The sequence below is a fragment of the Pelodiscus sinensis genome, chromosome 3 (assembly GCF_049634645.1).
Source record: "Pelodiscus sinensis isolate JC-2024 chromosome 3, ASM4963464v1, whole genome shotgun sequence".
Taxonomy (NCBI): Eukaryota; Metazoa; Chordata; order Testudines; family Trionychidae; genus Pelodiscus; species Pelodiscus sinensis.
The window spans coordinates 88,655,077-88,679,227 of record NC_134713.1 but is presented as its reverse complement, the minus strand read 5'-3'; the positions used below and the strand labels follow the sequence as shown (position 1 = coordinate 88,679,227).

The 24,151-nt window shown below is 45.3% G+C and overlaps 1 protein-coding gene across 5 annotated transcripts in view; it reads right to left on the bottom strand.

Annotated features, from left to right (window-relative positions):
- NKAIN2 (sodium/potassium transporting ATPase interacting 2) overlaps positions 1–24,151 on the bottom strand; it is a 762,798-nt gene that overhangs the window by 346,460 nt on the left and 392,187 nt on the right. The window lies entirely within an intron of this gene.

Below are 24,151 nucleotides of genomic sequence, written 5' to 3'. Positions count from 1 at the left end.
GGGGTAACACTTTATTTCTGCCCTTCTCTTCACATTTACACATATGGCTACATTTTTGCCTTACTAGAGACATCATAAATTCCAAGTTTGGAAATGTAACCTCTCAACTGCAGATTTCCTATGCTAATTTTGGACACATTGTCTAGTCATGCCTGCTGTTAGCACCTCAAAAAACCTTTTCATGATTTATTCCAATGTCTAATAAATCTTAACATCTGCAAATGCCTTTCTAATGACTATTATTCCTATTTGCTAGTGATTCCTGATTCATTTCTGTATGTTTGGTAATTCATGCTATTGGCCCTGGATCTTGTATGTGTTACAGGTTTATGGAACAACTCTATAATATATACTCTTTCCCCTCCCCCAATTTTAGTTTATGGGCATTTCTCATTGTTATGCCACGAATGTCCTCTGCCTCAAGACTTCACAAATTTATCAGATTCCATTTTGTTTTGTTCCCTTTTCCTCAAGCCATACACATTACATTAATCTGACATTGTTTCATATGTTTAATTCTGTTAAAATGTTTGTATTTTGTTAGACTATCTCCATCTCTTTATTTTGTGCATGAGAAGTACATATTGTACATTGTAATCTAAGCAGGGCCATCCATAGAGGTCACAGGTCTTAGGGACCCTCCCGCTCCAGTGCCTCGGGTGTGAGGCCCATGGCAACCTTCTTGCTGCATGCCCCTCTCTTGCCATGTCCCCCTCCCCACTCCACCCCCTTATTCCACACATGCTCTGTCCCCTCGCACAGTAATGAGAGCTGGGGGGGTGGCAGCAGGTGTCATCCCCCCTCCCACACTCACCGAGATGGTGGGATCCAGGGCACCCTATTTCACTCTGCACGTCTGCCCTTTCTGAGCGCTCCATGTCCTGCTTCTCTGCCGCGGTAGGAAGCGGCACGCCCTGGGGACAAGGCACTCTGCTCCCCACTGCTGTGGGGAAGCCTAGCACAGCAGGCTGGGAGAGGGTGATAGGCATAGCAGAGCATGCTGTTGGGCTCCTCCGGATCCCACCACTCCAGTGAGTGCAGGACAGGAGCATCATTCCCTGCTGTCATCCTCTGCCAAGGCCCTCCTCCCAGGTAATCATCTGGGCCTCCCTGGGACCTGGCCACAGCATGGTTGAGGTGGTCACGCGGGGCTCCCTGGAGCTTAGGGTTAGGGTGGCCATCCCAAACCATGCTACAGATAGGACAGCTCTGAATCTATGGCTGTCTTTACCACATTTCTAGGGGGGAAAAGAAAGAAAGAAATACGTCCCTTTCTTATAATGTTCAGTTTTTTATATGGTCCAATAGAACATTTTCTAATTTTTGACAGCATTCCACTGTGAAACATATAGGTTACTATGAATTAATGTACTGCTTCCAGATCTTTCCCCACTTTACTACTTTTTCACTAGCATTTTCACCTTTTATAGGTCTATAATCTGTCTTATCTCAAGTAAATCTCATTCTGTTAAATTCTGCCTAGTCCTCTCCATTCTCTAGATTCTTTTACAATGTCTCTCTTTCTCATTCTTGCTACAGTCTGATTTCCTAACTAGGTGTAAGGATTGTACTGTAGTTTAACTGTTGTTTACACTTGCCTGTAAGTAAGTTATATTATTAAATCTAAAACTGATCCCTGTGCTGCTCTGCTGGTACTTCTTGATATGACACTTCAACATGTACATATGGTCTGTCATCCTACTTTCTACCCAAAACCTAAGCCTCCACACATTGTTCTAACTTTACTTGAAAAATCTTGCCTGTGATCATATGAAAACAACATTTAAATTTATGTATTACATTTCTTACATTACAATTAAACCATTGTCAGACAACTGGATAAGCAACCTTTATTTAAAATTATTATTAATAAAGCTTTAGTCTAGCAGACTAAACCTTAAATCTAAATATTGATGTTACTCTTTATGAGCAAGCTAATTTTTGACTTACACAGGTCCATTCTCTAAGGATGGGACTTTCAAAAGCACCTTCATGATTTAGCACAAAGTTGTGACGCAAAGCAAAATGAGGGCAAAAATAAGGCTTCCTAAGCAACCTTAGTTCTGGCAGTTATTAATTTCTCAGTGCTTCATGAAGTTAGCCTTTTTATTTTTTTATATTGTTTACACATGCACTGTGGTGGGGGCAGTTTGACTGAGTTAAAGATTCTGATTTCTGTTTCATGTTGTACGCGTGCAGTAGCTGATTTAAAAGATGCCTTGGAAAGCAAGCACACGGTGTTGGGTCAATACAATGCAGCAAGCCACTTTGTAATAGCAGAGTCCTTTATGTTTAAAAAAGTAGTGGGCTATGCCCACAAAAGCTCATGATGCCATCTACATGTTTTGTTAGTCTATAAAGTGCTACTAGACCATTTATTGTTTTTTTTCTTTTTTTTCCAACTGCCTAGTCACAATCATTCCAAATGCTAACATCATCTGACTTTTAGATTTTTTTTAAACCAACAACTGCTATTAAAGGACAACCACAAAAAATCCTTTCCAGTATTTTTAAGAGCCCCTACTTGTGAAAATGTGATGTTGAGTGTTTGCTACCAGATGAGCATCGAACGTAATTATCTCAAAAAACAAGAATGCCCCCACTTCCCACTGACAGTTATTTCAGCTGCTTAAGATCAGGCGCATCTCTTATCACTGGATCACATACAATCATAACTGCCTCTTTGGTCTCAGGAGCTTCAGCTAAACATTTTGGAAATCTGGCACTGAGAGTTCTGTGACAAGGAACAAATCCCTCTGGTGCTCTCTATTATATGTAACTAATTAGAAACACATTTGATAAGAAATCTTCATGGAACCAGAGTTGCCTGTTTTTTTCCCCTTTCTGGTAGTTTAAGGAGCTTCGTTATCTGAGAGCGGGCATGTCTACACAGCAGCATTATTTCGAAATAACTACATGAATGTCTACACAGCAAGCCCGTTATTTTGAAATAATTTTGAAAAAATGGGCGGCTTATTTCAACGTCTGTAACCCTCATTCTACGAGGAATAACGCCTATTCTGAAATAGCTATTTCGGAATAGTGCATGTATAGACTGTGCAGCTGGAATAATTGCCCTTCAGCCCTTCCCATGGGTGCCCAGCTGGCCCCTCTGTCCACACTCATCAAAACTCTATAGTACACCTTCCCCTGCAGGCCTCAAAGGTGCAGCCTTAGGAGAAAAGGCTTGTAGTACATGGCAGGCCCTGACAGCCCTGAACCACAGAGTAGCAGTCTGCACAGCTGTCCCTGCTAACACGAGCCATCCCCGTGCTCCGTCTGAGCCCTCCACTGCTGCAATTGAGCAGGCAGCCAGCTCCCAGGACCCTGCTGTTAGACAAAAGAGGTGTGCAGCTTCCTAGTCTGGTGCAAAGATCCTGGGCCTCATTGAGGTATGGGGTGATGAGACCAACCTCCAGGATCTCCGCACCAGATGCAGGAATGCCGACATCTATGGCTGAGAGACTGAACACTAAGGGCCACAGCCACACCCAGGAGCAGGTGTGGATGAAGGTTAAGGAGCTCAGGCAGACCTATGCCAAGGCCAGCGAGTGGAGCTACCACTCCGGGGTAGCACCCCAGACCTGCCCCTACTATATATAACTCCACCTCATCTTAGGGGGACAGGTGAGTCCCTCTCTCCCACCCCTGGTAGTGTACTCAGAGCGGGAGATGCCTGTCATCGACCTCCTGGGGGGCAGAGACACTGAGGAGGAGAAGCAGCAGACGTATGAAGCCAGAAGTGTTATGATGCCCACCAGCCAGGATGATTTGCTCTCCCTGAAGCTGGTACCTCCTACCTTGGATGTCTCCCAGGCATCATCTGATACCAGGGCAGGCCCATCTGAGGAGTGCTGTTAGTTTCCATAGACACACATGGGTGGAGGTGGCAGGCAGCAAGGGGTAGCTGCGTGCTCTTTGCTCAGCCTTCTCACGCTGGGGACTGCGCAACAGCCTATGCATGTGAGTGCACATGGGGCACCACTCTTAGGCACACAGCCCAAGGACTCTGCAACAAAAGACCCTTGTGCTCTTGCTCACAGGGTGTCTGGAGAGGCCTGCCTTCCTCCTAACTCCAGGGTGGGACACCCTCCCACCAGAAGCCACCACTAAAATGAGGCTGGAGACACACACACACACACACACACACACACACACACACAGCAGTGCTGCACCGGGACATGCCCACACTCTCAGGGCAGCACTCATTTTGAGGACAGTGTGGCGAGGTGCAGGAGCATCTGCTGCTCTCATACACCTCCCCCAAGTATCCTGCCCCTCCTCTCCTCCAACAGGCAGGGATACAAATCTTCTCCCTGTGGAACGCCACCACTGCTGGACCCGGCATGTCCGTGGCATGGAAAGAAGCCCAGCCTCCCCATGACTCCCTCTCACCTGCAGGATCTCGACCTGGCTTGCACCTTTCCATGCCTGCTTGACCCCAGGATGTGGGGGTAGTGAGGCTCCCTCTTGGAAATCTGTGCCCCTGTAGGAACGGGCCCACTAACTAGGCCACAGATGGAACATCACCTTCATCTGACCCAAGGCATTTTGGTGTTGCCTCAGAGATGAGGGGGTAAGCTTCAGTCACATTGTCTCCAGGGATGACTGCCCTCTTCTTTGTTCTACACAACTGCACCAGCTGCAAGAGGGGAGCAATCAACACCTCCAGTGGTAGCCTCCCAATCCCACATGACCTGCCAGCACTAGAGGCCACAGGACCTGCAGAGGGAGCATAATGCTACCCTGCAAGCCCTCCAGCGCTTCATGGACCTACAGGACCGGAGACTGGAGGAGGACCTCTAGCTGCACAGAGAGACCTGACAGGAACTTCTGGAGCAGGGCTGGACCATCTGCGCAGCTCTCCAAGCAGTCATTGTGAGCATGGTGCCTGCTCCTGATGCTGCTCCCATGCCAGCTCCTGCCCCTCCTGCTAGCTCCCCCCGTGGCCACTGATGGCCCACACACGTGGTGGCGGGACCACCCAAAGCGAGCACCACTCCTAGCTTCAGACTTGATCCTCTTCTCCCCCATCCTCTCTTTTCCTGCTTCCTCTCCCCCTCCTCCAAGATTCTTTCCTCAGCCCCTCCCCAGTTACATTTACCCCAAATAAAATCAAAGAGTTTATTTTTTGAAAACAAAAAGCATAGTTTATTGTCTCTGCAGGGGAGGAAGATAGGGCAAGAGAAGAGAGGGATATGGGAGGAAAAGAGGGGCAATGCACAGGCCCTTTGTGGGGAAGCCCAGGGGAGAGTGTTACTGGGATCCCGTGTGAAACTCTCCCTCAGGGCCTCCCTGATGTGCACAGCACTCTGATGGTCTGACCAGACAGCAGCCCCCCAACCCTGGGAAGAATGTCTCCCCCTTGCTTTTACAAATATTGTGAAAGACACAACATGCTGCCACCACTTGGGGGATTTTCTGATCCCTGACATCCACATGGCCGAGGTGGCAGTGGAACCTTCCCCTCAAATGCCCGAAGACGTCCTCCACCACAATGCAGGCCCTGGCATTGAAGTGTCCTTTGCTTTTGCCCAGGTGTCCAAACTCCAGATTAGGGCTTCCTTAGCCAGGGAAACAGAGGATATGCTGCATCCCCCACAATACAGATTGGTATGTCCACGTGCAGTTGAAGAAAAAGGTGCCAGCATGCAGCTTCTGGAAGAGGCTAGAGTTGTGGAAGACAAACGTATTGTGTGCCTTCCCTGTCCACCTGATGAAGAGATCCGTGAACTGCCTGTGTTGGCCTACTAGGGCCTGCAAGACCATTGAAAAGTACCCCTTGCGATTGATGTATGCAGATGTGTGGTGGTCGGGGGCCCGGATGAGGATGTCGGTGCTGTCAATAGACCCCCTGAAGCTAGGGAAGCCCATGGTGGCAAAACTGGTGATGATGGGATTCATGTTGCCCAGGATGATGATCCTGTGCAGCAGAATGGTGTTGATGGCCTGCACCACCTGTAGGAGGAGACAGAGAATCACAGGGTTGCCAGGGCTCTTATGAGGTCCATGAGACCACAACCCCCTTCCACATACCAGGAGCAACCCCCTACTAACTCCATCCCCTGTCAGGGCTTTGTGAAGGTGGGACTGAAAAGCCTCCCAGGGATGGGGCTTCCCCCACCACCCCTGCTCCTTTCCAGGGGAACCCCATTCCAGAAGTTCACTACCCTCCTGAGTCAAAAGCATGAGCATGCCATACCTGCATGTCCACAGTCCTGACAGTCGATCTCCTGTGTTGACAGAGTGGCAGCTGTGCAGTATGGCGAGCTTCTAGATGGCAATGGCTATCCACTTCTCGAAGGGGATGGTGGGTCTCATGTGGGTATGTTGTCACTTGAGGGCGGGGCGAGCTACTCACACTGCTCCAGAAAGATGTTCTTCCACATGTGAAAATTCTGGAGCCACTGCTGGTTGTCCCACCGCTCCATAACGATCCAGTCCCACCAGTCAGAAATGGTGTCCAGACACCAGAAGTGCTGGTGCACAGTGTGCAGGGGAGGGCATGGGGGTTGTACCGTATGAGCAGTGCCTGCAGAGAGATGAGGAAGTTCCTGCAATGAGTTGGAGGATGTGTTCCTGCAAGGCCATGGAGGTAGCCTGCTTAAAGTGGAGTCTTGTGGAGAAGGGAGACGCAGTGGACGTGGTATACCTATACTTTAGTAAGGCATTTGATATGGTTTCACATGAAATTCTTATCAATAAACTAGGCAAATACAACTTACATGGGGCTACTATAAGGCGGGTGCATAACAAGCTGGATAACCATTCTCAGAAAGTAGTTATTAATGGTTCACAATCCTGCTGGAAAGGTATATCAAGTGGAGTTCTGCAAGGGTCTGTTTTGGGACCGGTTCTGTTCAATGTCTTCATCAATGATTTAGATATTGGCATAGAAAGTACGCTTATTAAGTTTGCAGATGATACAGAGCTGGAAGGGGTTGCAACTACTTTGGGGAATAGGGTCATAATTCAAAATGATCTGAACAAACTGGAGAAATGGTCTGAGGTAAATAGGATGAAGTTTAAGGAGGACAAATGTAAAGTGCTCCACTTAGGAAGGAACAATCAGTCTTACACATACAGAATAGGAAGCGATGGTCTAGGGGGGAGTACTGCAGAAAGGGATTTAGGGGTCATAGTGGATCACAAGCTAAATATGAGTCAACAATGTGAGACTGCTGCAAAAAAAAGCAAAAATGATTCCGGGATTAATTAACAGGTATGTTGTGATCAAGACATGAGAAGTCATTCTTCCACTCTATTCTGCGCTGATTAGGTCGCAGTTTGAGTATTGTGTCCAGTTCTGGGCATCACATTTGAAGAAAGATGTGAAGAAATTGGATAAGGTCCAGAGAAGAGCAACAAGAACGATTAAAAGTCTAGAGAACATGACGTATGAAGAAAGACTGAAAGAATTGGGCTTGTTTAGTTTGCAAAGGAGAAGACTGAGAGGGGTCATGTTAGCAGTTTTCAGGTATCTAAAAGCTTGTCACAAGGAGGAGGGAGAAAAATTGTTCTCCTTGGTCTATGAGGACAGGACAAGAAGCAATGGGCTTAAACTGCAGTAAGGGAGGTTTAGGTTGGACATTAGGAAAAAATTCCTGTCAAGGTGGTCCCACACTGGAATAAGTTGCCTAGGGAAGTTGTAAAATCTCCATCTCTGGAGATAGTTAAGAGCAGGTTAGATAGACATCTATCAGGGAGGATTTAGATGGTACTGGGTCCTGCCATGAGGGCAGGGGACTGAACTCGATGACCTTTCGAGGTCCCTTCCAGTTGTAGTGTTCTATGATTCTATGGTGGCTCTGTTAATAAATTGTATATGTCTTCAACCTGTGCAATATGTACTACCGGTTGAAACTCTCTTAACCGGGATTCTCTGATCCGGCAACACCCATAGTCCGGTAAGGATGTTGTAGGACCAGAGAGTCCCAGTGGAGGGAGCCAGTGGCAAGGATCCCTATGAGGCTCGCAGGGCAGTGGACTGCCCGCAGTGAGCTGATGGCAGGGCTGCCCAGTGAATGGGAGCAGGGCTGCCCAGCAGGGTTTGGAGACTTGGTGCGTGGCTGATCAGCGGAGCTGGGAGCTGTGGTAGCTTGATGGGGCAGAAAGCCACAGCTGATGGCTGTCCAGCAGGTCCTGGAGCCCCAGTGGGGTGCATGTGGCTTCCCAGCAGGTCCCAGAGCAGGGCTGCCCAGGAGGTCCAGGAGCCGTGGCAGTGATGGATGCCCAGTGGGGTCAGCAAGAGGTGGGGAACCACCTAGGAGGCCAGCAGCTAGGCCGGGGGGCTGGTGACAGGGATCCAGAAATGATCTACTCTGGTTCAGCAAAATCCCTCATGCGGGACCGGGAAGGTCCAACGTGTAGATATTTCAAGAAGGCTAAGCAGACTTCCTCTGTGTTGGGTGTGCAAGATGTTAATAAGAATTTTTATTTCTTGAGTGCTTACTAAAATTTGCAGCACATACAGCAGAATAATCTTCATAGAAACAGACGTAAGGATTTGTTTTCAATGAAATCCCAGTACTTGAAAATGTACACAGATTAAACAGAATTGAAATAATGACACACTAATTTTTTTGCAAGAGTGTTGTTTCCTCCCCCTCCCCCCCCCATTCTTAAGAGCTTTTAAATGAATGAAGAAACATAGAAAGTGAATTTCTTTTATTTTGTTTTGCAGACAGATTAAGGAATATTACTGGGTGAAAAATAGACCACATTCTTAGTGCCTGGGGCTTGTTTCAGAGAAATTTAGAAACAAGAATAACGATTATGATTCGGTCATGAAGCTGTTTTATATAAATAGAGCTTTTAGCAGCTGTACAATTTAAACTTTCTAATAAAATATACAAGTAATGAGATCCAAAAGTCTTCTGGTATTAATTTTTAAGAGAAAGAACAAGATAAAATCAGACCCTGTAGCCAGAAACAGCTCTACAGACATTTATCTAGATTATTCTATTGATGCCTATCATAACAGTGCCTGCATGCCCTTTAGAATTGTTGGACATCTAAGGAACTATTAAGGGAATCAGTCTCCTGTAACATATAATGAATACATTAGTATAGTAGCTAAGATGTTATGCACTGACATTGCTGATTCAATTGTAACATTTTGGGATTTACCCAGGCCAATAAGGAGTTTGATTGCTGTCTACCTCATAACCCTGGCTGTCCTATGGCTGAGAAGCTTTGGTCCAGGGTTCTGGCCCCAACAGCCTGTCAGCAATCCATGAGCTTCATTATGACTTTGCCCACACCAGTTACTTCTTGCAGACTGACCTTGGTATGTTCCCAGCCCTGACTTCACCCTATTTCAGGGACCAATTCCTCTCACTGGACCCTCACAGAGAAAGGGTTTAGATTGCTGCCTTTAGAGAGAGAGTAAAGCACTCTAGCCTGCCAGTTTTGTAGAAGCACACACTTTATTGAACTTACACAGCACTGATGATTTACAAAGAAAGCAAAGCATGTCTATTAGCAAAAGAACCATGGATCAAGAGATTCCAAGTAAAAGGAAATAGGTAGACCAATAGCTCAAACCAAAACACTCCACTAAAAGGCAAAAACAATCTAACAAGATAAACTGTTCTGAAGAAAAATTGCCTCACCCAATTTCATTTCCATACTGCAGGGCTGGCCCACAACATTTTGGCCCCTAAGGCGGGGAGCTCAAATGACCCCTATGCCCCCTTGCTTGGGCCAAAACTTTGAAAGGTCTCAATTCTGCCTTCTTCCTGTTTTACTCCTCTCATGGTACTGCTCTGCTACCCACCCCAATAAAGGAGAACTAACAACTTAAAATGCCTTGTTTACCAGCAGCAGACACAATTTTCTATACTCTGGGTCCTACTGGTGCCCCCCTACAGCTTGGCACTTGAGGCGGCCACCTCAGTTTGCCTCATGGTAAGACCAGCCCTGCCATATTGTGTTAGCTAGCACCCAGCACAGAGATAGAATTGCTTGGTTTCTTTGTCTAAAGCAAGGAAAAAGTTGGAGCGAGAGTCTCTCTGTTCTAAAGAGATGATTTTGTCATACAAGGCAGGAAGGTCTCCTGGACATTCAGTCTCCTGTGTTTCTCTGGCTTGCAGGAACCACATTAGTTCTCTCTGGCTTGAGTTCAGGTGGGGGAAAATCCCTGTTAGTTTAGCTCAATGGCTTTGTTTACTGTTTATATGTGAATTGAGGTAGACCCCCCATTCCTTTATCTGTTGATCTCCTTTACCTAGAGAGATAAACAGATATGTCCCATTTTTATATATGTTGTAGTAACATCAGACACAATACATTCTTAAATTCATGTCTAACATTAACAATGATATTAATAACCAGCATACTATTAACTTTCGTAAGATACTTCACAAGATGGATATTTGAATAAATATTATTGCATTAGTGTGTGAATACAAGGGTGCCTATGACCACATCAGTATCAATATTCTAGGGGAACATGCTAAATTTTTAAATTCTTCCATATCAAAAGTCCACTGAAGTCAATTGTCTGTTCACTGGGGGAAGAGAGGGTTAGATTAAGTCCTAAGTGTTCAAATCTTTCCCTCTTTTCTTGGTGCAGTGGTGTTGGAACAATTTTCAAGGCAGAAACCACTTATTTGGTTGATTACTACTTTCAGCCAGGCAGCAATCCCCAGCACCCGTAGTTCAAGGATGTATGGGTGGGCAGGAGGAAGAGGAAGTGCAGAATCTTTCCTCCTTCTAGACCAGGGGTGGTCAAAAGGGCCTCCGTGGGCCAGATCCAGCCTGCCAAGTGGGTGGATCCAGCCCACAGAGGCCCTACTGTTCCCCCGCCCCCACGCCAATTAAGACCTGGGGCTAGGGGTGCACCAGAAGCCTTCTCCACTTAATTGGCCTGGGGGCGTGGGAGCGCACGAAGCCTCCTCCCGCCTTGCAAGAAGCATGTGGCACTTTGAAGTGCCGCACACTGCTCACAGAATAGAGGGGAGAGGAAGGAGGCTTTGTGTGTTCCGCCATCCCCAGGCCAATCAGGGTCCGGGGGGCGGGGGAGCTGCATGAAGCTTCCTTCACCCTGCAAGGAGCCTGTGGCACTTCAAAGTGCCACGGGCTCCTCGCAAGGCGGGTGGAGGCTTCCCACACTTCCCCGCCCCCCGAACCCTGATTGGGCTGGAGGTGGGGGACCGTGCCAAGCATCTTCCAGGGCCTGGGTGCCTAGTGGGAAGGTGGGGACAAAGAGGCTCCTACACCCCTTCCTGTTTAGGCCCCGCTCCTTCCAGGGTGGCGCCCAGGGCTACTTCAAAAATTTTGAAGTGGCTCGCGGGGAAAAATTATTGCCCACCCCTCTTCTAGACAAAGCTCTGTCTAGACATATGTCATTCTGCTATAGCTTTTTCCTGAAGTTTTCTAGGCCATCCAAAAAGTTTGGAGAATCCCAGTTTGATAACCCAGGGAGACCTAGCTAAAATGCTTTGAAAAGCTTAAATTCCAGAGTTGGGGGTTACAGAATAAAGCACTCCAAAGCCTGCTGGCTGGCAGTCTTGAATTGAGAGGATGTTGGCTGTTTTGAAAGAGGCCAGAAAGCTACAAAGGCTGCACTTCATCTTCCAGCGAAGAGTAAACAGAATGATTACTGGTGACTTTGCAAACTGCCTAGCTCTAAAAAGACTTCGGATAGTACAACTGTTTAAAGCCAACTGGTCAGTTGAGCCCACCAGAATTGTTTTCACTGGGGTAAAAGGCTGAGACTGCAGACGTGTTGTGCAATTTTGGGGGGATATAATTGCACTTCTGTAAATGAGGGGTTTAGGTTGACACACCAATGTGGCTCTGCATAACTTAAAAAAAATTCTATAAAAATCTGTACAATGTTGGATGAACTAGTAATGATTGCTCTAACTACAACATAGAATAATTTCTTCATGCACTAGGCCTAATAACATAAAATAAGAAATCGAAATTGATGCAAGTGTAAAGTAGTGTTTGAAAATATAAATTTTGCACTGAAATTGGAAAATAGGTATCTATGTAGCATTAATAAAAGGTATTGCATATATTTAAAGGATGAAATGTACCACTAGTATTTTACTTATTAATCAATATGATTATTGTGTACATACGTAACAAAAGTGCATACAACTATTGCTTATTTGGGGTTAATGAAACCTTGATACATTTGTTCAGAAGAGTGCTTGTGCACTAGTTTCCTATAATATAGCCATGGGTCTGCAGTATATAGGATGAAGTAAAAAAGCTGGCATTAATATATTCTGGCCCTCAGAGTAGTTAGCAGGTAAAAACTCTGTTATATGTTGCCTTTATCGTCATTTCTTGCCTAATATACGCTGTTCAAATATCCACCAAAAGTACTATAGGACTATTTATTTTTACTTTTTGATAGTCAATCCCAGGCAAGGCTGGCATCCCTTTCACTACAGATATAAGATCTCAGGACACTGAGTTGTTAAGACTTCACTGGCTGGGAAGCCTGCCATCAACATCCACACTTGATGCACGTACCTTCTCTTTTGGCTCTTTACATTGAAGCCCATCTGTTCAGATGGCAAGGTGCCCACCCATCAGTTAGTTGGATGATTGCATTAGGGCACAAGTGCCAACTAATGGTTGTAGGAGGTCAACCTGGAAAGACCTGAAAGGGGCCATCTCTTTTGCAGGAAGTTGGGGTTTCAGATATTCTGCAGAAAACCAATACAGTCCACATTCTATCACACTCCACCTATGTGCCAAGCCAATTTTTAAAACTCTTGTAGAGAAAAAGAAAATGTACATTGCTCATGGTCATGGATATGCCGCAATGCAGAAAACTACAAAATGCTAATGAGCCAAGAGGAAAAAACAATAACCTAAATTAAAACTGAATTAAGGTTGAGAGTGTATATATTGTTAATTATGGCTAAAAATCCATTCTCAGAGGTGCTGCAGTTATCCCAAATCAAGCATTGCAAAGTCAAGAAAGAGTTACTCTTAAAATAAATCCAAACAGGACAACCTGTGCAAATACATAGATAGGGTATCCACACAACCTTAACTCTGCCCTGTTGTGACACGGTGCAATATCCATAGAATTTTGGCAATTATGTTGGTGTTTATTGTCCAAGATTAGATGAAACTTTTCAAAGACAAATTTTTAAAATATTCTCCCTTTGTGGCATGGCTATATTTCATGGGACAGATTGACCAGTGAGCGAATCAAGTTTCATGTGGCTCTAACGTCAATGAAGTTAGTAATTACACTGGTATAAAAACTAGAGAAAGACATTGATTGATCAAGCCCTACATTTTTAAACTATTTAACATTATTAAATTATCAAACAACAATTTTTTTTAGATAAAAATATTAGAATTATTTTTAAGCGAGTAAACTGAATTACAAGTAAATTAAAAGTGACTTGCTTAAGGTCACAGACTGATATTGTTTGAGTTGGAAAGAAAAATCCCAATCCCCTTTTCTGGTCAAACAAGCTGTAAATAAACAAACAAACCCTACATTAACACCGATAGAGCTACTCAGATTAAATAATCTTATCTTTGATAAGATAACGAGCCTTGTGGATAAGGGAGAAGCGGTGGATGTCATATACCTAGACTTTAGTAAGGCATTTGATACGGTCTCGCATGATATTCTTATTGATAAACTAGGCAAATATAACTTAGATAGGGCCACGATAAGGTGGGTGCATAATTGGCTGGATAACCGTAGTCAGAGAGTTGTTGTTAACGGTTCTAAATCCTGCTGGAAAGGGATAACAAGTGGAGTTCCTCAAGGGTCTGTTTTGGGACCCGTACTGTTCAATATCTTCATCAATGATGTAGATATTGGGATAGAGAGTACTCTTATTAAGTTTGCAGATGATACCAAACTGGGTGGGGTTGCAACTTCTTTGGAGGATAGGGACATAATTCAAAATGACCTTACCAAGTTAGAGAAATGGTCAGAGGTAAACAGGATGAGGTTTAATAAAGAGAAATGCAAAGTGCTCCACTTAGGAAGGAACAATCAGTTCCATACATACAAGATGGGAAGCGACTGTCTAGGAAGGAGCATGGCAGAAAGGGATCTAGGGGTCATAGTGGACCACAAGTTGAATATGAGTCAACAGTGTGATGCTGTTGCAAAAAAAGCAAATATGATTCTAGGTTGTATCAACAGGTGTGTTGTAAGCAAAACTCGTGAAGTCATTCTGCCGCTCTACTCTGCACTAGTTAGGCCTCAGCTGGAGTACTGTGTCCAGTTCTGGGCGCCACATTTCAAGAAAGATGTGGAGAAATTGGAAAGGGTACAGAGAATAGCGACAAGAATGATTAAAGGTTTAGAGAACATGACCTATGAAGCCAGGCTTCATGAACTGGGCTTGTTTAGTTTGGAAAAAAGAAGATTAAGGGGGGACATGATAGCGGTTTTCAAATATCTAAAAGGGTGTCACAAGGAGGAAGGCGAAAATTTGTTCCTCTTGGTTTCTGAGGACAGGACAAGGAGTAATGGGCTTAAAGTGCAGCAGGGGAGGTTTAGATTGGACATTAGGAAAAAATTCCTAACTGTCAGGGTGGTCAAATATTGGAATAAATTGCCAAGGGAGGTGGTGGAGTCTCCCTCTCTGGAGATATTTAAGAACAGGTTAGATAGACATCTGTCAGGGATGGTGTAGACGGAGCTTGATCCTGCCTTGAGGGCGGGGGGCTGGACTCGATGACCTCTCGAGGTCCCTTCCAGTCCTATTATTCTATGATTCTATCTCAATTTTAAAAAATTGAAAACCTGAGAAGAAACCTCCCCTCCCCCAAAATTATAGTTATTCAGAATCTGAACCACCAAACAGCATTTTATAGAAAAATGTTTTTTTACACATTTCATATGAGGCTATTATTTTACCCATTTTAAGTGGGCTGGGGTGAGAGATGAAGCTAGGTAGGGTTGAGGAATGGCAAGAGATGGAACACAAAGTGAGATGGCTAGAACAGGTACAGTAATACATTTCTAAAAGCTAAGAACATGATTTTCTATGCTAAATGTGACATAACTGATGACACATGAAAAACTTGAGGTATTGAAGATCAGGGTTGGGAACACCACTCTATAAATGGCATTAAGTCTAGCTGAAAGTTCATTATTAAGAGCAGCAACGTAGAAACTCAAATTTGGGTTTACAATTTGCAACAAATCCAGTCAGGCTCCCCAGTTGACTGCTGGATCCGCTTGCATTTTAAGCTTCAAAAGGTTCAGACTATCCAGTCAGTAGTTTGCCAACTTTCTACTTAGGCAAAAATCAAACACTCTTGCCCCACCCCTCCTATGAAGCACTGCCCATGCCTTGCCCCTTCTCACTGCATTTTCCCAAGCATCACTTGTGCCCCATACCCTCGTTCACTCCTTTTCACCTGGCTAACTCAGGGGCCTGGAGCATGAAGTAGTGAAGGCTCCTGCTGGGGTTGTGAGCTCTGCAGTGGGACTGTGAATGGGGGGCTTTGGATGTAGGAGGGTACTCTGGGCTGGAAATGAGGAGTCTGGAGGGAAAGAGGGGGATCAGGGCAAGGATTGGGGCCCAAATGGGAGGCAGAGGAGGAGGCTCTGGGTGATGTTCACCTCAAGGTGGTTCTGGAAGGCACGTCCAGGCAGCTTTGTGCACTGCCCCATCCACAGGCTGCATAGGTGCCTGGAGGGGACATGCTGCTTCTGGGAGCCATGTGGCATGGAAGCTATAAGGGAACCTGCCGGCCTGCTGCACCACCAGCCACACAGGCAATGGCCCAGTCAGCAGTGCTGACCAGAACCACCAGAAACCCTTTTTGACCCAGACACCTGGTGACCCTACCAGTCCCTGCTCCAGTCTTGACATCTATGGGTACATTTTTGAGGTTCAGGCCCTCTGACTAGCACTCCATAATGACAGCAGCAACAACAAAGTCTCCTGACCAACCCCTGGAACCAGCATTGATTCCTCAGACACTTGTAGAGCTTAAATTCAGACTGCCCCAGGACTTCATGGCTTACTTCTTCAAGGGGCCAAGTGGTAGGTGTACAATACAAAAGGCAATCTGTACTGAATCTTACACATCACAGTTTAAAACCACATGGGAAACACACAGATCTATACTAAAATGATAAACCCAATTGCCTGCCTCAAGTTCCTCAACAATCCAGGAAATTCTTTGGTCTGGGGTCAATGTCGTTTGGATCCACCAAAGACTTTGTGCTCCAGTACATGCCTTACATTCCGGAACCTTCTTCCTCAAATCAGATTGTTCTGATGAAGGCCAGTCCTAACCAAACTCATTTTGTGTTTCTCCTCAAGCTCCCCATGTGGCTCTCTCTCTCTCTATATATATCTACCATCACCTGGGCTTCTTCTTGAGTAACTTTCCAAATTCCTACATCCCCCCTCTCTTCAGACAGAAGGAGGAAGTTAACTTTTCTGAGGTTACCTTGCCTATTGACCAGAAAAAAACACCCACACATTAAAATTAAGTGTTTTCCAGTCTGATGTGCAACTCTGATGGTGGGTACACATCAACACAGAGACTTTGAGTTGAAGTCAATATCATAACATTTATCATACAATTCATGAGCTGTCAGACAGATCCTTAAATCATTGCAAAAATACAATCTGGAAACCAATCACTGGTCAAGGTAGACATTAATACATGTTAACCCTACCATAAGTACTGCCATCAAAATAGTAGTATCTCATCAAGTTATAGTCCAGAGAGATTATAACATTCCTCAAAAACACAGGACTCAAAAAGAAGTTCTTGAACTTCATAAGTAGGGCTTCAAACTTAAGGAATTTCTTGTAAGACATATGATACATAAAAATTGAAATTGGTCATGTATGCTAAATAGAACCAGTTTTAGCATAGTTTCCCACATAGAGAGGATCATTAGAGATCATAAAAAATACAGCTGAAATACCTAACTATATGAACTGCAAGCTGTAAACCAAGCCTGCAACAAAAGATTACTATGGACTTTGACAGAGGTCTTTCTTAGCAGTGTGACTCTATAGCATAAATGGAAAATCATACCAATTTAAGTTGATAAACACTTAGAATGATACCCACCCTTTCCCAGCATTTTTTTGAGAAAAATAGCAGCTTGTAGAAAAGATGATAGCTCAACAAATTATAAGGAGGTAGGAAAGGTCAACCAAGTGAGAAAATACACAGCTGACACTTTAAATGGAATGGGAATATATCCATATGTCAAGATAATATTTGATGATATTAATAATGAAAGGAGCAGTAGCTCTCACACATTGACAAGAGAGCTAAATTCAGGTTTGCCTCAACAAGCCCAGATTGCCACACAAAATTCAGAGTAGAACTAAATCAGACAGCTTTGTCAGTACACTCAGAATTTTATGACAAGCAATTGTACTGCCTGATACCTTTGGTTACAAAGGGGATGAGGGTTTATTTTTTTTTTGAGGTGCCATTCTGAGTTATTCAAAAATTACACGGGATATAAAAGGTGTAATAAAAACATAGCAGGTCTCTCTTTTTATACTCTGCCTTGTAATAATAAAACAAGATGACATTCAATGAAATAAAAGGCAATAAAGTCAGAATCTTTAAAGGGAGTTACTCCTCTTTGCAGAATCGAGATCAGCACTACAGGAGGTCCATCATGAAAATACTGTTGGATTTTTTAAAATTGCTAATTTTGTGACTACTAAAAACATTTGTTGCCATACCAGATGAAATTCATGCTTAAATTAATTTGAAACTCATGCTTCAGGGTAAGTTGAGGAGTCAAGGAGGACTCCCTCACACCAGATAAATTTCTATTAAAGAACACTAAGGAAATGGCAAAAGAGATCAAGGAACTATTGGCATATATGTACCGGTTCTCAGCTACAGGACGGTATTTCTGTAGAAATGGACATATGGAAAACACACTGTACCAGCTGAGAGGCATCCCACAGGTTAGTAGTTAGAAAAGTACATGAGGGATTCTAGGGTTACAGCCTTTCTGCACAAGGCTAAACCAGCAAGAAGTGAATGAGTGTCGCTGACTGGAACTTGGGAAGTCATGCCTAGTGGGTTAGAGACCAGAATAAAAGTCAACAGTCCAAACAAGTTTTCATGGATTGAGAAACAGCAGAAGCTAGGCAGTGAAAAAGGAGGTGAAGGGTAAATGCTTTGAGCAGCTGCTGAACTGCTTTGAGTTGCTGCTGGGCTTAACAGCTGGTTTGTCAACACTTCCCTCCAAACAGGCAGTTTAGCCAATTAGGCAGTCTATGACAAACCAGATACACTCATTAGGTTGTCCAGAGACTGGCTTCACTGCAGGTCACGATGACAGACTATGAAGCTCCTCTAGAGCAAACCTCCAGCTAGATTCTCCCCTTTAAGGGAAGGGACTATGGATGTCTGAGCAGTGGGTGAAGTACCATGATGCATGACTCTTGCAGACCTACGTTGCCACTGTCTTCAGCCCAGGATCCTTCTCCCATAAACTTGCCCTTAGATATCCATATTTTTAGAGTACCGTATGTTGCATGAGAGGGTGGCTCTCCAACACCTTCCTCCCCACTTCCCGTATGCCCTCTGAAACTGCACCCGTCTCCAAACATATGGAATTAGCATGGATGCTCGATCTCATCTAGACTCAAAAGAAAGGGAAAAGTATAGCACTATACCCCACAGTCATGAATGCATGGGCCTTTTACACCATTCGTCTGACTCCTATCTCCCCTTCATGTTCTTGGGAAAAAAAGAGCATAGGGACCCTAATGATAATAAATAATATGTTAAGTCTAAACTATTTTTTTTAGCAGGAATTTGCATATTTTCTTCTGATCTCACTTTCAAAAGAGGATCTTTCGAAAGTGAAAGTAGTCTGGATGCAGTTTTTTTGGGGAAAAAAACCTTTTTCGAAAAAAACATGTAAACCCCATTTTTTAAGGAAGAGCGTTGTTTTTAAAAAAGTTTTTTTTTCTGAAAAAAAAAATGCATCCGGACTACTTTCACTTTCGAAAGATCCACGGGAATTTGCATATCCCGTGGAATAGAATGTAGTCTAGACATAGCCTTACTGGGCTAAAAGTTTGGGACAGAGGGACATTAATTATAGGATGCAACAAGAGTAACAATTGTGATTAATTTTTTTAGTTTATAAAGATTCCCCCCAAAGTAAAAGACAAAAACCCTACCGTTTAGTTAGTCCTTCCCTCTGCTGCAGAAAGATTATTACACAAATAAACCTATTACCCAATTCTGTCCAAGTGCTGGGGTTTTAAACTAAGATCATGTCTTTGATTCTATTTTTAGATGTACAAAATAGTTTCTAGCCTGTTGGCAGCTTCTGCTGTGCTTCAAGTATACCTTTACATATGTCAGTTGCTTTTGTCATAATAAGATTTTCCCCAGTAGTATGAGATTTTATGCCTTGTATTGCTCTACTGAGACAAATCAGATACTTTCTCTGGCATTGGAACCTACTACTTTTCCCATAAATTATATCTGCTTATTTTCTTCTTACAATTTCTTTTTGGAAAAAAACCCCCAAACATCTAAAGCCTTATCTTTTAACTCCTGTTTCTTTGTGGCAAACCATCTAAGAGGCTTTGATGGCTTTATTGATTCATTTTTTAGCACAGAAATCAGAAAAGGTGGTGTATGATTTTTCTACAGACCAAAAAATGTGAAATACCAAATTAGTATTGCTTTGTCATAGTTCTGGACAGAAAGTTTAAAGCTTTCTCTGCAGAAAGGCTCAAAAGTGTTCTTGGTCTTGGTTGCTTTCTGAAGAACTTTATAGTCTGTTTATTGTGACTTCAGTTCCTGCTGCAACAACTGTTGCATACTTAAAAGAGCAAAGAGTACACAATATACGGTGTCCTGTGTAGCCTGAAAGTATAGTATGTAGACTGAAACACGGACCTTGTTCAGTGCATTTACTTGTAATACTTGGAAGATCTGTAATTTCACTGATGCAGATAGTCTTGCCACTGATGCCGATCACAACTTTTCCATGCTGTTCTGTTTTGTGCAGTTCTCATCCATGTCCTTCTATGAATCCTGCATAGAGGATCCACTCAATGTGCTGGAGGCCTTCCTCTTGTTCTTTTCACGCCTTGTGGATGCCAATGGAGTATACGTGCTGTCTATCTGTTGTCTCTCATTCTCACTACAGGCAGTCCCCGAGTTACGCGGATCCGACTTATGTCGGATCCGCAGTTACGAACGGGGCCCTTCCTCTCCCTGGTCTCCAGCAGACCAGGGAGAGGAAGCAAAGCGGCGGAACACGCGGGCAGCGGACAGGGCTGTCCGCTGCCCACGTGCTCCGCGGCTTGGCTCTGCTTGGCTCTGCTTTGCCCCCCTGTCCCCCTGGTCTGCAGACCAGGGAGACGGGGGGGGGAGGGGCAAAGCAGAGCAAAGCAGAGCCAAGCCGCGGAGCGCGCGGCCAGCTGACAGCCCAGACGCGTCTGGGCTGTCAGCTAGCCGCATGTTCCGCCGCTTTGCTCCCCGTCCCCCTGGTCTGCAGACCAGGGGGACGGGGAGCAAAGCAGAGCAAAGCCACGGAGCCCGAGGGCAGCAGGACAGCCACGGCGCGTCTGGGCTGTCCCGCTGCCCCCCTGCTCCGTGGCTTTGCTCCAGACACCTGTGGTACAGCAGCTGGGGCGCTGCCAGTTGGTCCCGTAGCGCCGCTCTGGGCGCTACTGGACCAACCGGGCAGCACCCCAGCTGCTCTGCCCAGGCGTCCTGATTCAGCCACTGCTGGTCAGTTTTAGCAGCGGCCGAATCAGGACGCCTGGGGCAGAGCAGCTTGGGTGCTGCTGGGTTGGTCCAGTAGCGCCGAGGAGCGGCGGCGCTACTGGACCAACCCAGCAGCACCCCAGCTGCTCTGCCCCAGGCGTCCCCAAGTCAGCCGCTGCTGAAACTGACCAGTGGCTGACTACAGGAAGCCCCTGCCCCGGGCTTCCTGGAATCAGCCGCTGATGAGTTTCAGCAGCAGGTGACTTGGGGATGCCTGGGGTTCTTAAGTTGAATCTGTATGTAAGTCAGAACTGGCGTCCAGATTCAGCCGCTGTTGAAACTGATCAGTTTCAGCAGCGGCTGAATCTGGACGCCAGTTCCGACTTACATACAGATTCAACTTAAGAACAAACCTACAGTCCCTATCTTGTACGTAACCCGGGGACTGTCTGTACATGGCCAGCCTGTCTCCTTTACGTTTTTCCATCTCAGTGCATTTATTCTTTCAAAATATCTTAGGAATTATAGACAGACTTGAGGAGTTTATTCCATTTCCCTATGAGAGCTGGACTATTTCCAACCAGAGTCTTCAATATAGTTGGTCATGAATTTTTCACTGAATTTTTTTATGGTGATAAGATGAGGATTTGTCAAAAAGAGGACTTTCTGCAGCAACAGGTCAATTTTGACAATTTTTTTCATTTCAGAAAAAGTTTGGAGTAAACATTTTAAAAATATTGAAATGTTCCATTTTGACATTTCCAAAACAAAATGTTTTAATTTTGTAGTTTGGAATGACTTATCAATGGGAAATGTATATTAATTTACATTAAAATCAGAAAGAAAATATTTAGATTTTTTTTAATCAAAACATTTTGATTGACCTGAAAGAATTACCAAGTTGTTTTTTTTTAATTTTGGTTCTCCAAAAATTTGGGTCTTTGGCTTTTCAGTGCAATTCAGGATAGGACACCTTTTTGAAATGTTTTTGAGGGATGGAGAATCAATTTAAGGATTTGCTCTTGTTTCCCTCCATTGGTTTGTCCCACACACTTAACTTCCTCCAATGCAGTTTGAACTACTGTCTTGAAGAATTCACCTCTTGTAATAGCACCAAATGCTGGTGACCTAGCTCATGTTAGAGCTATCTTACTCTGTATCTATGGGTACGTCTACACTACAGCGCTAGTTCGAACTAACTTAGTTCGAATTAGTTAATTCGAACTAAGCTAGTTCGAACTAACGCATCTAGAACTAAAAACTAGTTCGAACTAGCGTTTTGCTAGTTCGAACTAGTAAGTCCACATTGAGTGGACTCTGAACAGGGCTTAATGATGGCCGGAAGCAGTGCCGGCAGGGCATAAAAGGAGGACTTAGAGCGTGGAGATACTGTCTCAGGCTAGCCGAGGGCTGCGCTTAAAGGGTCCCGACCCCCACCCCGGACACACAGTTCTAAGGGGTGCCCCGCTTGCAAAGAAGTTCTGGCTTGGAGTGCCCTGAGTGCCCACACTGGGCACATCACACCACTCGGCCATCAGCCCGGCTGCACTTGCCGCAGGCTGCCATCTGGGGAGAGGGAGTAATTGGGGGGCTGCAGGAGAGCTTCCACCCCCAGAAGCCCGCAGAGCCAGCCCAGTCCTCCCCATCGGGGGCTCGTGCCCCATTCCTCCCTCACCTTCTTCCACTTGCCCTTCCCTAGCCCCCCTTCTTATTGATGTACAAAATAAAGCTAATGTTTCTTCCAACATTGACTCTGTCTTTATTGAAAAAAACTGGGGGAGACTGGGAAAAGGAGGTGGGAGAGGGGAAGAGAAAGGCTGGGAGAGGGGAGGGCAACTAACATGATCAGGGGTTGGGAACAGGTCCCAGATGAAGAGAGGCTACAGAGACTGGGACTGTTCAGCTTAGAAAAGAGGAGACGGAGGGGGGACAGGATAGAGGTCTCTAAAAGCAGGGGTTGGGTGGAGAGGGTGCATTCAGAAAAGTTCTTCATGAGTTCCCATAAAGAAGGACTAGAGGACACCAAAGGAAAGGAATGGGTAGCAGGCTTGAAACTAGTAAGAGAAAGTTGTTCTTCTTCCCAAAGCAAATAGTTAACCTGTGGAACTCCTTGCTGCAGGAGGCTGTGAAGGCTAGAACTAGAACAGAGTTTAAAGGGAAGTGAGATCAAGTGATGGAGGTTGGGTCCATGGAGTCCTATTAGCCAGAGGGTAGGAGTGGTGTCCCTGCCCAAAGTTTGTGGAAGGCTGGAGAGGGATGGCACGAGACAAATGGCTTGGTCATTGTCTTCGGTCCATCCCCTCCAGGGTCCCTAGGGTTGGCCGCTGTTGGCAGAGAGGCTACTGGGCTAGATGGACCTTTGGTCTGACCCAGGACGGCCATTGTAAGCTCAGGGCTCAGGGTCGGGGGTCTCAGTGGACCCCCTTGATTTTCATGCACACCTGCTCCTGGGTGGCCAGGCTGGCAGCTCTCCTGCCCTAGACGGCCACTTTCCTGTGCCTAGTGCGGAGATCGTGGACGAGGTCCACGATGTCCGCACTAGCCCAGGAAGGTGCCCGCCTCTTGCGGTCCAGGGCAAGCTCCCGGGAGCCGCCAGCCTGGTCCCGGCAAGAGGGGGTGGGCTGGGAGGCATCGGGTGGGTGGCTCTGTGCCGTGCCAGGTGCAGGGTCTGCTAGCTGGGTGCTGGCAGGCTTGCACCTGGCACGGGCACCGTAGCCAGCCCGTGCCCCTTTAAGGGGTCCGGGGCCGGGAGGGGGGCATAGAGTTTCCCTGGTGTTGGCCAGAGTGGCCACCAGGGAAACCTGGGGAGGGCTAGCCTCCCACTAGTTCGAACTAAAGGGCTACACAGCCCTTAGTTCGAACTAGCTAGTTCGAACTAGGCGTTAGTCCTCGTAAAATGAGGTTTTCCTAGTTCGAACTAAGCGCTCCGCTAGTTCGATTCAAATTCGAACTAGCGGAGCGCTAGTGTAGCGCATAGGAAAGTTAGTTCGAACTAACGTCCGTTAGTTCGAACTAACTTTCTAGTGTAGACATACCCTATGATATCAACCCCTATTTTCACTCTATGTCTATTGCTTCTCAGCCAGTTAGTCACTTTTCTTTCATTTTTCCTTTATTTTAATAATTCATTCTTACACATTTCAACTATTTTTTTTTGTTAAAAATCAGAGAAGAGACACTACACTAGAATCTCGGGTGGCTGCTCTATAAAGTCCCCATTTATTAATGGCCTGTTCAAAGAGCTGCTGCTGAACAATGTAATTCCTCACAAATATGATTATACTCTATGTAGGCACACATTATTTCTGGGTGTGAATATGATGGCATTTAAGAAACTCCAGCTGAAGTTGAATGTGACACCCTAGTTGCTAAGTGAGATGGCAATGGAAAAAATCTACCTTGTGCCGCAGACTTTTAATAGTCTTGCCCCTGGATTCCAGATTAACCTCTAAATCCTCGGCTT